This window comes from Lactuca serriola, chromosome 7, assembly GCF_051521515.1.
Source record: "Lactuca serriola cultivar US96UC23 chromosome 7, Lser_US96UC23_V15, whole genome shotgun sequence".
NCBI lineage: Eukaryota > Viridiplantae > Streptophyta > Magnoliopsida > Asterales > Asteraceae > Lactuca > Lactuca serriola.
The window spans coordinates 160,870,950-160,885,969 of record NC_136414.1 but is presented as its reverse complement, the minus strand read 5'-3'; positions in this window follow the sequence as shown (position 1 = coordinate 160,885,969).

Here is a 15,020-nt window from a genome sequence, read left to right as displayed (position 1 = left end):
AGAGAGAGAGAGAGAGAGAGAGAGAGAGAGAGAGAGAAAGAGAGAGAGAGAGGGTTCATGAGACAAGGAAAAAATGGGAGGCAAATTGACCATGAAGAAATGCAAGAGTCAAGTGGTGAAGGAACCTCAAACCCTAGCAATCAACCTGAGGAGGAAACTCATGTTGATTCGACAGAAGATTATGTACCTCTGAGGCGTTCCACGTGAGTTAGGAATGCACCTGAGCATTACTATGGTTTCCATATTACTGCAGAAGGTGATACACTTATCAGTGATAGCACACTGATAAGTCTGGATGAACGTAACAGCTACACGGAAGCCATGGCAGGCCCTGAGGCTGCTAAATGGAAAGAGGCTATGGACAATGAGATACAATCCATGTATGACAAACAAGTTTGGAACTTGGTTGACAATATACCAGGTCGTAAGACAGTCGGGTGCAAATGAATCTTCAAGAAGAATACCGACATGGATGGTAATGTACACACTGATAAGGCGCGACTGGTTGTAAAGGGCTTTTCTCAAACTCCGGGAGTTGATTATGACGAGACCTTTTCACCTATAGTGGAGATTAAGCATATTAGGGTTATGTTAGCCACTGTTGCATTTCATGATTATGAAATATGGCAAATAGATGTGAAAACTACTTTCCTTAATGGAAAGTAAGTTGAGGATGTTTACATGAGTTAGCCAGAGGGTTTTGTCAGTACAAAGTACCCTAATAGAGTGTGTAAGCTTGAGAAATCCTTCTATGGATTGAAACAAGCACCTCGTAGATGGAATCTTTGTTTTGATGAGAATGTCAAAGTGTTTGGTTTTTCGAGGAGTGAAGATGAATCTTGTGTATATGTCAAGGCTAGTGGGAGTATCATTAGCTTTTTGGTACTGTATGTGGATGATATACTACTTATAGGAAATGACATCCCAACTCTGTAGGAAGTGAAATCCTGGCTTGGGAAGTGTTTCCCTATGAAGGACCTTAGAGAAGCTATATATATCCTAGGGATAAGGATTTTGAGAGACAGGAGTAAAAGACTAATTGGTCTTAGTCAGAGTACCTACTTGGATAAGGTGCTGAATAGGTTCCATATGCAGAATTCCATGAAAGGAGAGTTATCGATACAGAGTAATGCCAGACTGAGTAAGACTCAAAACCCGAGTACAGAGGATGAGATAGCAGAAATGAGTCGAGTACCATACGCTTCCACTGTAGGCTTGATCATGTATGCTATGACTTTTACGCGTCCTGATGTGGCTTTTTTGCTGAGCATGGTCAGTAGATATCAGGGGAACCCTGGCAAGGCTCACTGGACTGCGGTAAAGAACATTCTCAAGTACCTACGGAGGACTAAGGACTGGGTATAGTGATGCTAGCTTACAGACTGATTGGGATAATTTCCGCTCACAGTCAGGGTGGGTCTTTACCTTAAATGGAGGAGCAATTTCTTGGAAAAGTTCCAAGCAGGAGACAGTAGCTAATTCAACTTGCGAATCAGAGTATATAGCGGCAAACGAGGCAGCAAAGGAGGCTATATGGCTGAAGAACTTCATTGGAGACCTTGGAGTTGTACCAACTATAAAGGAGCCTATAGAGATTTTCTGTGATTGTAAAAGTGCAGAGTCCTTAGCCAAGGAACCAAGGGATCATGGGAGATCCACACACATCGACAGAAAATACCATTTCATTGGACATCGAATAGAAGGAGGACACCTCGTGGCAAAGAGGGTATCATCGGATGATAACCCAGCATATCCCCTCACAAAGGGACTGGATAGGGTTAAGCATCTCCAGAATGCGAGGGACATTGGGCTGAAGGATGATATTAGTTTTAGCAATTAGATAGTTTTTGAAATGTGTAAAGTGTAATTGACTTTTGATGATGAATAAAAGTTGCTGTTTATTTATGAGTAAAGTGTTGCTATCTTTTGTCAATCGTTTACTATCGTTTCGTTTTTCATGTTTTCACTTCTAGAATAATTATGTTATGGTATTTCATATTATTCAAAATTCTCCACAGCCGGTCATATGTTGGAAGTAGATATGAATCAAGACTATCATGAGTTGGTTGTAGATGTCTAAGATGTTGGACATAGCAAAGTGTTGCTACAACACTCATGAGTGCTCATAAGTTCTAAGTTTTGGATTCAACCCACACTCACTTGTATCACTTCATGGAATTTATCTCGAGTGATCGTGAGACGGTAATATCATATAAGTCTTCAAACCTAGAGATATGATTTGTTGCCTATGAGTTGGTTATACATTGATTGTACGAAAACACATTGGTAACTCGATGTTATAAAACGTGCCTTTGTGTATAATTCAACAAGTAGTAGAACAAGCATATGAGTCGAAGTTTATTTGTTCGTTCTTAGATTAGAAGTGATATTTGGGCCCCTTGATGATTTTGTGTTGACCCATGTACCGAGCTCGGTCAGAATTAAGTTGATGTGTTCAATTAAGTTCTGTGTCAAACAAATGGGAAATCGGGAAACAGAATTCTGGATAATAAGTAAGACATTGTTCCATGTATTTGTCCAACTGATATCTAGAACAAAGGATTATATGATCACTTATCTTAAATGGTGTATCATCATCATCATCTCAGTTCCATGAGATCTTGAAAGAGTTACGATTGCTGATCAGTTCCTGAAGTCATTCTTGCAGTTATAGTTATTAGACTTATTCAAGTGGGAGACTGTTGGATTAGGTGTCTAAGTTCATAACTATTCCTACAATATACTTGACCCGGTTGGCATGGTCCATTTGGGTTACATGGCATTGCAACATTTGGATAGACTAAATTAGAGAAATGACACTTAAGGATTATTAATATATTATAAGTTCTAATATATTAATAATATTATTTAAATAGTATTGATCAAAGAATTAATTTGGAATTAATTGAGTGATCAAAAAGAGACTAATTAAATATATGGGGTTGATTGTGTAAATCATCTATTCTTGTATAGTGGGCTAACGATCCATGGTTTATATGAATTGGGTTAAACACATAAGGTGCTCAATGGATAGTCCATGGAGGTTACAAACCCATGGATCATGGAACATAGAAATCCATGCACATTAGGGTTTACATTGAGTAACCCTACTTGTGACACAACTATTTGCATGTACTTTAGTAAAACATAGATCCAAGGTTTCTAGGGTTGCATGTACACCATAGGAGTGTTAGAATCCTCAAAACCCTTCATCATCGCCTCAGGGATTGAGCCAATGAATGAAAATTTGGAAGTATCAGCCAAGATTATGTTGGTGGTGTGAAAGATCTGAATAGCACCATACACAAATCTTCGAGGACGGGGGTGTTAAGCTTATCAATAGCCCGTTGAACCACAATAGTCTAGAAACAAGCACAATAAATCTCGTTGTGTCATGTAGTTGAAAGGATACTTTGGACCAATTGAGACCAAAGCAATGAGCCATATTCAAGATTGATAGTAGAAAAGATTTCATACATGATTGTCATGAAGAGCTTGCTGGCACAGTCGGAGCCGGTGTCCCTCTCAGAGAAGCTTTTGAAGATGAGGGTGAATAATCCATTCCATATCGGCGGCAAATTGGGCTTCTTGAACGTAGAGACAACAGTCAAAACTTCCTTCTACTGCATTTGGTAAAACATCTCCAAGATGACAAAGTTGGAGACGGTCTCAGGGTTAACCAGGTCACGACCTTGAGGAAGCCCTAGTTGGCTACTGAATCGAGAGTTGGTGATGTTAGTTTTCTTTTTAAAGATTTCGAACGTAATCATCTGCTCACCTTTTTGGTAGCTTGCTGTTGAATAGGTCTTGGGCAGATGAACCAAGGGAACGATCTCCGATTTCTTCAATGCAATGACCAGTGGAGAGTAGCGGAGACACTCGACAAGTGGCTGAAGAAAACCGTCATATCTGGCTGGATCAAGGTCCAGAATAAGATTATGGTTTACCTTAATATTGAGAATGGACGATTGTGCCATTTTTCTGCAACGGAGGGGGTTTCTGAAGAAGCTGCCATGTAAGCTTGATGAAGGAGATGATGAACAGTAGAGAGTATGATCGCCGGGAGGATTTTGATTTCTTTCAAAGTGGTAATGAATATTGAATCATCAAAATCCTTTTATACCGTATAGTAAGTGAGAGAAATCTGGCGGTTGGTTGCATCGATTACTAAAAAGTCGCCTAAAAAGGCGTGAGTGACAACTGTGACGTGTGGTGTCCAATTGAATTATGATCATCTGTTTGTTGAGAAATAGTGAAAGGCTTCTTTTTAGTAAGCTTAAAGGGTGGCTTTACCTTCAACCAAACTACAAAACTTGACATAAGTTCGAACGTTCAGATGAAGTACTTGTCTGACCAGTGTATCCATAAGAACAAGTATGCTTTGGAATTATTTTAAGTGACTTGGATAAGTATAGAAATCTCAAGAAAAAATAAAACTGGATCTATTGGGAAGAAACGACTTAGCACTAGAGCGTCTCATTAAGATCACACAAAACCAAAAAGAGATTTCATGGTACTAACCACGAAGGTGGACATTCGTTAATTCCTTGGTGAATAAGCTAGAACATTTAAATTGTTCACCGTCAATTCGTAAATATGTGTTGGGTTTTAGGTTTCACTCAATTAGTGGTGATAATGAAATTAAGATCATAAAAACAAAATTTGTTGTAACCATAAACCTTAATGGTAATTTCTGAGAGACTCAAGGGTTACATTTATGAATGTGAAAGTGATGGAGAAGTAGTAGGAGGTGGTTCCAAAGAAATAATGTACCTCTGCTATGCGAAAGTGACCAAGAAGTCAACTCTTAACTCAATGGAGAAGAGTTAGGTAGCTCTTGATTTATGTGAATGAACAACCTTATTGGGAAAAAATGATTGGTGTTATCGATTCGTTAAGGCTTCAACATAGAGTCTTTGAGGCTTCATACTACATGCGAAAACATGATTATAGGGACATTTAACTAGTGCATAGATTAGACAATTTATACCTGCCTCATCATTCATAATTGAGATCACCAAGATATGTGCCTTCAAACTTGCTCAATCATCTAAAATTGTGGTGTTTTTTTGAATATTTTATGAAAAGAAATAAGTAATGAAAATAAAGAAAATATTTTTGTATTTCTGTTTTTCTGAAAAAGAAATAAAACATAAAGAAATAAAATATTTTTGGATTTTCAATTTTTTGAAAAAGAAATAAAAACAGAATAAAATATTTTTGGATTTTCGATTTTCTGAAAAAAAAAAATAAAAACAAAAAGAAATAAAGAAAATGTACAAAAGATGCATGAAGTCCCGAACGATGAATGAATTGTAGACTGCAAGTCACTACAAACATTCGCACCAATTCGCAGTGTGAACAGTTGACTACGACTCACTGCGAGCGTTCCCACTAATTTGCAGTGTGAATAGTGGACTGTGAGTCACTGCGAGCGTTCGCACCAATTCACATTGCAACCAAAACTTTATGAATGCGTAGGTGGTTTCGGAATAGACTCAACCTCTATTATTCCTATGCCTTGTATAATGCGATTAAAGGTTTCTTCAGGAAAGGCTTTCGTGAAGATGTCGGCCGGCTAATCAGTGGATCTAACAAAGTGTATCTCGACATTTCCATCTTCCACATGATCTTTCATGAAGTGATACCTCAGTGCGATGTGTTTGGTTTTCGAATGTTACAATGGGTTGTGACAAATGCGAATGGCACTCTCAGAATCGCAATACAAAGGGATTCGCTTCATATTTATGCCATAGTCACAAAGCTGACTTTGAATCCAGATTACTTGTGAAGTACAAGATGCAGCGACTTTATACTCTGTCACACCCCCAAACCGAAACGGCAGAAACGTTCGGGGGTGGAGGATATCATGTATAATATCACAACAATTACATCATAGTAATCAAAGTAAACACAACCATTACATTAAGATATGAATATTTACATCTGTTTGATACATAGTTTGTATACATCAAAACCAACAAAATAAAGACAAGACTCTATGGGCTCAGTCTTCTCAAAATACTTCCAAGGTACCTGTTTACTGATTTCCTGATAATACAAGTAGTTTTGAAAAGAGAGTATTAACATTAAGCTCGTGAGTTCATAAACATGTTTTTGTAACGAAAACTTGTCATTGAATCTGTAAAATGTTTGTATGCTTCCCAAGAAAATACATAATTTTCTAACATATATGTTTGATTTTGTGTTCTGTAGTAGTGTATAATGTATTAGTTTGTATGTCTGGTAACCACCAGTTGTATTGTATATCGTTGTTTTGAATGCAAAACCCCTTTGTATGAAAACCCTAGCTATCACCAGTAATGTATAGAATGTTCTATATGAAAACCTTGAAATCCTCTAGTTGTATTTTGAACTAGTTTTATTAACGAAAATAAAACTAAAGATGAATGAAATCCCGTAAACAATAAGGTTAGTTTATACTATTGTGAGTCGTATAACCATGCTTGATATGACCTAGTGACCTTTATGACATTCTTCAAGTGTCGGATATTTGACATTTGTCTCCCCAGACATGCCTGCCTAACTGTACCTAGCAATTCAAGTGTGGGATTGTCAGTCCTGAATAGATCTATTCACAAATTTCACGCTCTCCCTCCGGGAGACTCTGGTTATAGTATGATAGGATTTAACATGTACCCTGAAAGGTACAATTGAAGAGTTGTCTCACAATCCTGTATCAACTAGTTTACGTGTAGTTCTATATTTTTCCATTGTGTTTGAATCGTTTGTATACTTTTTAGAGTAATAATTATAATTTAATAATTATTTAGTAATGTATTCTTGTTACCCATGAAATATCATTGAATATTATTAACTAAGTATGTTATAGTAGGTATGCCTGTAAATGTAAAATCGTGTATTGAAATTCCAAACTATACCTATTATATTTTATATGTATGTTACGTACTTGGTTTGTGTTTTGATCTGAAAACTATGCAATTTTGCTTGTTAGTTGAAAATGTCGCTTATGCTCAGCATGTTACAAAATGGATAAAACATCTAAATATTTTATAAAAATGTGGAAATCATATGCTTGTATCAATTTCATCAGTTTTAAAAATGTTCAAATGCTTTTGTATAAATTCACAAAATCATTTGTGTTTGGCTTTTACCCCCCCCATTGAAAATGTTAAAATAGTAAAAGCATAGGGGTATGAACTTACTGTTAGCTGGGTGAAAGTGTTGGACAACGAAACTGGGAATGAAGACCCTCGAGTTGATGTACGCGACACTCAATGGGGTCCTAATAACAATTAATACATATATGTATTTTATTAAGGAAACCATTTATTATAGTGGTGGAAAAAGACTTGTTACTGGTTTAGGAATGTTACCGAGACTCGATCGAGGTGGAAAAGTGGGTTTGCAGCCAAGATTCACGGTGTAAAGGAGTTTGTGGCCGTGAAGGGTTTCCAGCCGTGAACTGTTTTCGACCGTGAACAGCCCCTTGAAGGGTTTACGGCCTTGAACGGTGTTCTTGAAGGATTTATGAATCTTTGAAGGGTTTACGACCGTAAACGGTTTATGACCTTTGAAGATTTGAAGATTTGAAGGATGTACGATCGTAAACTCAAGAACAATGATGTTTACTTTGATGAAAAACGCGTCTTAGATGTTCCAAAACAACGTCCGAAGGTGTTTCTTAATGATTTTCGGAAGAAAAAGAGGTGTTTTGGTGTTTACGGTCGAGAGATTAGAGAGAAAATGATGGTGTTTCCGGCCAGAAAGGTGTAAATGAGGGGTAGGGGCTCATATTTATAGGGGGTTCCATGGTCGGTGGTGGGGTCCACTTGTCACTAATGGGTTTACGACCGTGAACTCCAGTCAGGCCGTGAACTGCTGATTGTCGAAGGAAACTTGGTATTTCGCGTGGTTTTGGTTTCGAATCATATATATAAATTCAATTATATAACTAAATGATTTTTCCCAAACAAAAGGAATTTGACGGAATTAAAAAAAAATCAAATTTTATTAACGAAATTGGGCTAACATTAACAGAAAAGGATTCGGGTTGTCACATCATCCCCCCGATAGAGAGAATTTCGTCCCGAAATTTAACACATAATACAAATCATGGACTCGGAAAAAGATGAGTGTATTTCTGTTTCATTTGATCTTCATGCTCCCATGTGAATTCACGTCTTCGCTTGGCATTCCAGCTGACCTTCACTATCGGTATGCGACTTTGTTTCGTTTTTTTGACTTCCCGATCCATGATTTCGAGTGGTTCTTCCACAAAGTTAAGGTTTTCATTGATCTCAATCTCATCAAGAGGGATCACAAGGGTTTCATCGGGTAAACACTTTTTATGGTTCGAGACGTGGAAGATGGAATGAATGTTGCTAAGTTCTTGAGGTAAACGGAGTTTATATGCTACGGGACCGATCCTAGCGAGGATCTCGAATGTTCATATGTATCTTAGATTCAGCTTTCTACACTTTCCATAGTGTATCATGTCTTTCCAGGGTGAGACCTTCAAAAGAACACGGTCTCCAACCTGGAACTCCAAAGGTTTTCGTCTCTTATCGGCGTAGCTCTTTTGTCTATCTCTTGAAGCTTTTAGTTGTTCCCGGATTCGTACGATCTTTTATGTGGTTTCACGGATGATCTATGGGCCAGTGAGAGAGCTTTCGGGAATTTGACCTCTAGCTAACTGCGTGTCACCCACCTCAGCCCAACATAGAGGGGATCTGCACTTACACCCATAGAGGGCTTCAAATGGCGCAACTTTGATGCTTGTGTGATAGCTGTTGTTGTAGGAGAAATCGACCAAGGGAAAATGGGTGCCCAATGACTTTCCAAAGTCTATAACACATGCCCTCAACATGTCTTACAATGTCTGAATGGTCCTCTCACTTTGCCCATCTGTTTGTGGATGGTAAGATGTGCTCATATCCAACTTAGTTCCAAGAGTCTTTTGCAGTGACTGCCAAAATCTCGAGGTGAATCTGCTATCCTGATCAGAGATAATGGACACAAGCACCCATGCAGACGAACTATCTATTGGATGTAGATTCGTGTAACTCGCTCCATCTTGTATATTTCTTTGATTGGCAGCAAGTGGGCGGATTTAGTCAGTCGGTCAACATTTACCCAGATGAAATCGTACCCACTCGGAGACTTGGGAAACTTAGTGATGAAATCCATTGTAATCCTTTCCCACTTCCACTCAGGTATTTCTGGCTACTGAAGTAGACTTGAGGGATTTTCATATTCCACTTTCACCTTGGCGCAAGTCAGGAACCGGCCCACGAAAGTAGCGATCCCTGCTTTCATGTTCGGCCACCAATAGAGCTTTTTGAGATCCAGATACATCTTATTCGAACCTAGGTTTGCAAAGTATCGAGTCTTGTGAGCTTCGTTCATGACAAACTCTCTGTAACCGCCAAACTTTGGGGTCCAGATCCGGTCCATGAAATGGTAAACTCCGTCTCCTTTGATCTCCAAGTTCTTTTCGTTCCCCCTCATGGATTCATCCAACATGCTCTCTGGTTTTATGGTTTCCAGTTGAGCCTCTCTGATTTGAGAGAACAGATGGAAATGGATGGTCATTGTTAGTTCCTTCACTCTACAACATGAATACTCTTTCCGGCTGAGGGCATCCACTACCACATTGGCCTTGCCGGGATGGTAGCGTATTTCACACTCATAATCACTGAGTAGATCTACCCACCATCATTTCCTCATGTTCAACTCTTTATGATCGAAGATATGTTGTAGGCTTTGATGATCGGTGAAGACAGTACACTTGGTTCCGTATAGATAATGTCTCCAAATCTTTAAGCCAAAGACCACTGCTCCCAACTCCAAATCGTGAGTTGTATAATTGACTTCGTGTGCTTTCAGTTGTATCGAGGCATAGGTAATAACCTTCCCTCACTGCATGAACACACATCCTAGGCCCTGATTGGATGGATCACCGAAGATAACAGAGTCCTCTATCCTTTTAGGCAAAGACAAGATAGGTGCACTACATAGGGCTTGCTTCAATATTTGGAATGTAGTGTCTTGCTTTTCTCCCCAACGAAAGGGTACACCTTTCTTTGTTAGTGTAGTTAAAGGCTTAGCAATCCTAGAGAAATTTTGGATAAACCTGGGATAGTAGCCAGCGAGACCCAAGAATTAACAGATTTCCGTGGGCGTATTCGGTGCTGACCAATTCTCAATCGCCTTGATTTTGGAAGGGTCCACGTGTATGCCTTCTTCGCTAACCACGTGACCAAGAAAAGTTACTTTTCTAATCCAGAATTCGCACTTTGAAAATTTTGCATAAAGTTTCTCTGCCCTTAGAGTTTCTAGTACTAGCCTCAAGTGCTGTCTATGGTCTTCCTCACTCCAAGAGTAGACAAGTATATCATCAATGGACACTATTAAAAACTTGTCTAGGAAAGGGCGGCACACCCGATTCATCAGATCTGTTAGGGATTATTGTGTTGCGTCTTGGGATTTTTGTTTTATATCCGGATTGGGCCTGTCCATCCGTGATTCTTTTCTAGGGTTAGACTATATATATGCATGCATGTGTGCATTTTAGAACAACTTTGTTTACGTTTGAGTATTGTAACCCTAAAACACCTCTACAGTCGAAGTTCTTAGTCGAGCTCTTCTGAGGTGTTGAAGCATTAATCATTCAACACATTCAAACCATATTCGTGTTTGTATTTACGTACTTATTTTTTTCATGCATAGAATCAATCGATTCCGAAAGAACTACGTTCTAACAATTGGTATCAGAGCAAGAGACTGTGTGATCAATACACATTCCTTCTGTATTCAGAATTCGTTAGGGTTTCCGCTTTATCGTATAAATAAGAAGTCGTCTTTCTTGTTTCGAAGAGAACTAAGTTTTAGATAAAACCGTAATCTCAAGTTTACAGGTTTGATTCTAGCAGCTCACCATGTCTCACGATGATTCACAAACAAACCCAATCAACATCTCAAACATCATTGGATCCACTACCAGAATACCCATACTCTACACTCAGGACTATGAAGTGTGGGCACGTCACTTAGAAGACTACGTGGTAGGATCTGAGGATAATGGCTATCTCATATGGGAAGCCATCACACTCGGACCGTGTGTTCATTCTGGAACGAACACAACAGTCAAGACTCAAACAGAATACAACAAGTTGGTTGCTGATGAGCAGAAGATGCCACAGGATGAAAAAGACAAGCTGTTGTGTAACGTGAAGGCCATGAGAATGATAAGATTTGCGTTACAATTTGACACGTTTCGGTTAGTAAGTTTGTGCAAGAAGGCCAAAGAAATCTGGGATAGGTTGAAAGAGCTCTATTCGACCGATGAAGATCTTGAACACTCCATTCAAACATTGCTGCTGTCAGAATTTGGAGTTTTCGAACAGAAACCTGAGGAGAAGCTAATACAGACTTTTGATTGGTTCAATCATCTATTAAGTAAGATGATAAAACATGGAATAAAGAGGAAGTTGATTGAGCAGAAAGTAACTTTCATGAATGGACTCAGACGATAATGGATGGCTATGGTTTCTACCGTAAAAGCGCATGAATAGTTTAAGTCTTATTCGCTAGCGAAACTTGTGGGAATACTTAAGTCCCATGAAAGTGTCGTAACCAATGAAGCAAAAGTGGTTTCTGGTGTAGTATCGTTGGCCCTTGTCTCAAAAGCAAAAGGCATTGCAGAAGAAGAAGACGAGTCCGATCTGTCTGAATGTGACCTTACAAGTGAGGAGTATGCTATGATGGTCACCAATCCAAAGAAGTTTCAAGAAGAAAATTCCTGGTCAGTAATTACTGAAACTAGCAGGGAAGTTACAGCTCTGAAAAGGTGCAGGATGAAGGGAAGATCTCTTCTCAAAAGGATGAAGAAAAAAAGGAGAGCAAACTTGTAGGAGACTTTGGATACGACTACAATTACTGTCACAGCAAGAATCACTTTGCGAAGGATTGGATGCTGAGAAAAATGGCTGAGAAAAGAGATGGTGAAGATGATGAGGCATACTACATGTGCAAGCTGGAAGAAATAAAGAAAAAGAAGACAACTAACAGTACAAAAGGTACTATGAATGCTTTGATTGTGTAGGAGAATGCAGAGGATGATGAGTTCGGTGGCGTAGAAGTTTGGTCAACCGAATCTGAAGATGAAGAGGTAAGAAAGCCCACTCATGGAAAGGCTTATGTTGCAAAGGAAGAAGGTTCAGCTGGCAAATGCTTGATCGTCTCAGCCAGTCCATCAACCGAAAGTGCAAATGAGGAACCGAATATAACAGGAAACAAATGTTTTGCAACAAAGCCATTAAGTGAGCTGATCAACGACTGTGATAGGTTGATCAAAAAGGTACAATCCATCCTTGAATCACTTAAAGTTCCATTAACAAATTATTAAGAAGAATTAAATGAATTAAAATCTAAATTTTCTAACTTAAGTGGTAGTCTCATGCAAACTCGCTTAACGAATTCTAACCTAACCGACCAGCTTAACAGGGTGTCTTTGAAGAATGAGGAGAGAAGGATGTGGATTGAGCTGAAGGAGGCGAAGTTAATTAGAGCTAGGGATGAAAGTTTTTATTTGCAAAAAGACAATTTGAAGTTTTTAACACAAAGACATGTTTTTTGTTTTATTGCTAAGCGTTTGTATACAAATATTGCTCAGTTACATTTAAGTTGTGAGATAGGAAAGAATATTCGCAAAATGATTTTTCCCTTTCTTGAATTTAAGGAAGACGAGATCATAATAGAATGTGAATCAGAAGTTTCATCGGATGAAACAACCGTGTCTTACAAAATCGGTCTGGACAAAATAGAAACCTTCATTGATTCTAAGGAACATAAGTGTATGCTAAAAGATATTTTAGATGAAAATGATAAATTAAGAATAAGTCAGATACTTTAAAATCATTTGACATGTCCAATGCCAAATTGACCTCCGAAAATAGAATGAACCTTGATACTACATTTGAATTTGATGAAGAAAGCGAGATGAGTGAAATCTCGGTAGAAGATGTCATTGATTGCTCCGAATTTTTAAAAAGCGATATTGAGAACGAGAAACCCCTCATTTCATAAAATTCGGTTGAATTTGTTCAGATGACAAAAGACTAGCCACAAAAACTCAAGGAAAAGGCTGTCATTTATCAAAAAGTTCAAACTATGCCAAATCAGGTGTATGCAGCAAAAGGAGTCACTTCTAGACAAACAACAGAACTAAGAGTCCTGGTGGAAAAAGACAACGAAGAAGGGTGCAAAGATTTCTTCTGGTCTGCCCCTATTGACAACGCAAATGAAACCGAAGGCTTGTCTGAGCAAACTTCATGCAAGGTTAAAGGAAGATACGTTGCTGAACCCATCAACAAACCCTCAAGCTTCGACAAACCAAGCACAAGTGGAACTAAAGAGATTCCTGAAGAACCAAAGAAAGAACCAAAAGTTATAAACAAAACAACCGAAACTCAAAAAGAGAAAGCAAAGGCCAGCTTCAATATACATAAATCACAGACGGAACTAGCTGAACAGAAACGCTTAAGAAATCAAAGATATGCAAAGAATCTGAATAAGCGAAAGAGTTACTGGCATTCCCAAAATCCCAACTATGTGCCTCCTAAGAAGGTCTCAACGGACAAAGGAAAGGAACAAGTAAAGGAAAATTTCAGCCCAAGTTCCTACTACTCCAAGTCTTAAAACCGAAACTCAACTTTTGGTCCCAAACCCAGTTTCAGTTCCAAACCCAGTTTCGGTCACAAATCCAATTTCAGTTCCAAATCCAGTTGCAGTCCTAAAGCGAGTTTCGATACATCCAAGTCCCAATGCAAGGGAAATTATTTTAAGGACATCAAAGGAAAGGGCAAACTATCTTCAGATTCTATGTTCCACACCATGAAACCATCAGCTAACCCAAGATCTCAAAAGAGAAATCAAATGCCAACACGATCTAACAAACCAACTAATGCACTTAAGTTTAAACAAGATAAAACCAAAATCAAAGTGTATACAATTATAAGAAAAGATCAAACCACTTTAATAAAAAGAACATATTTGGTTGATATTTCTACTGCAATTCCTTATTCTCTGAAAAAACTCACCAGGACGCAAGAGACTTTGGGTTCCTAAATCTGCTTAAATTTGTAGGTAATCAGTGACGAGCAGTTCAATGATGAATGGTATATCGACAGTCGCTGCTCACGTCACATGACAAGGAGGAAGGAAGAGTTGAGGGAGTTTCGGTCCCTAAAAGATGGTAGGTCTATCAATTATGGAAATAATTCCTATGGAGCAATCAAGGGATATGGCATGATAACAAATGGAGAATGGCTTATGTAGAAGGACTACAACATAACCTCATAAGTGTGTCTCAACTAGTCGTAGGAACAGGTCTGAAAGTGTCCTTTGATGATGAAGGATCTGAAATAATTGAAAAACAATCCAAGAAGGTACTCTTGAAATCAGAGCGAAAGGGAGAGATGTATCCATTAAATCTCAAACTGATACGTGACAAACCGGCAATATGTATGCTATCAAAGGCAAATACAGATGAAAGCTGGTTACGACATCGAAGATTGTCACACCTAATTTCAAAGACATGAATAAATTGGTGCTCGGTGATCATGTTCGAGGACTCCCTCTTCTCAAGTTCGACAAGGAGCATCTGTGTTCAGCATGTGAGATGGGTAAACAAAGTAGAAAAAGCCATACTACAAGGATCAATACAAAGATTGTTGAAGCTCTTGAACTATTGCACATTGACTTGTGTGGACCTTCGTGTATCGAAAGCATCGGTGGTAGTAGGTACATACTTGTCATCGTAGATGATTTTTCACGTTTCACCTGGGTTTTCTTTCTTAAACAGAAATCTAAAGCAACTCCCAATTTGAAGACATTCATTAAGCAAGTGGAAGTGCAAATGAAAAAGACTGTGAGAAATGTTAGGAGCGACAATGGGTTGGAGTTCAAGAATAACGACTTTAAGGAATTTCTAGCTGATAAGGGGATCACTCACAACTTTTCAGCCCCATATACAC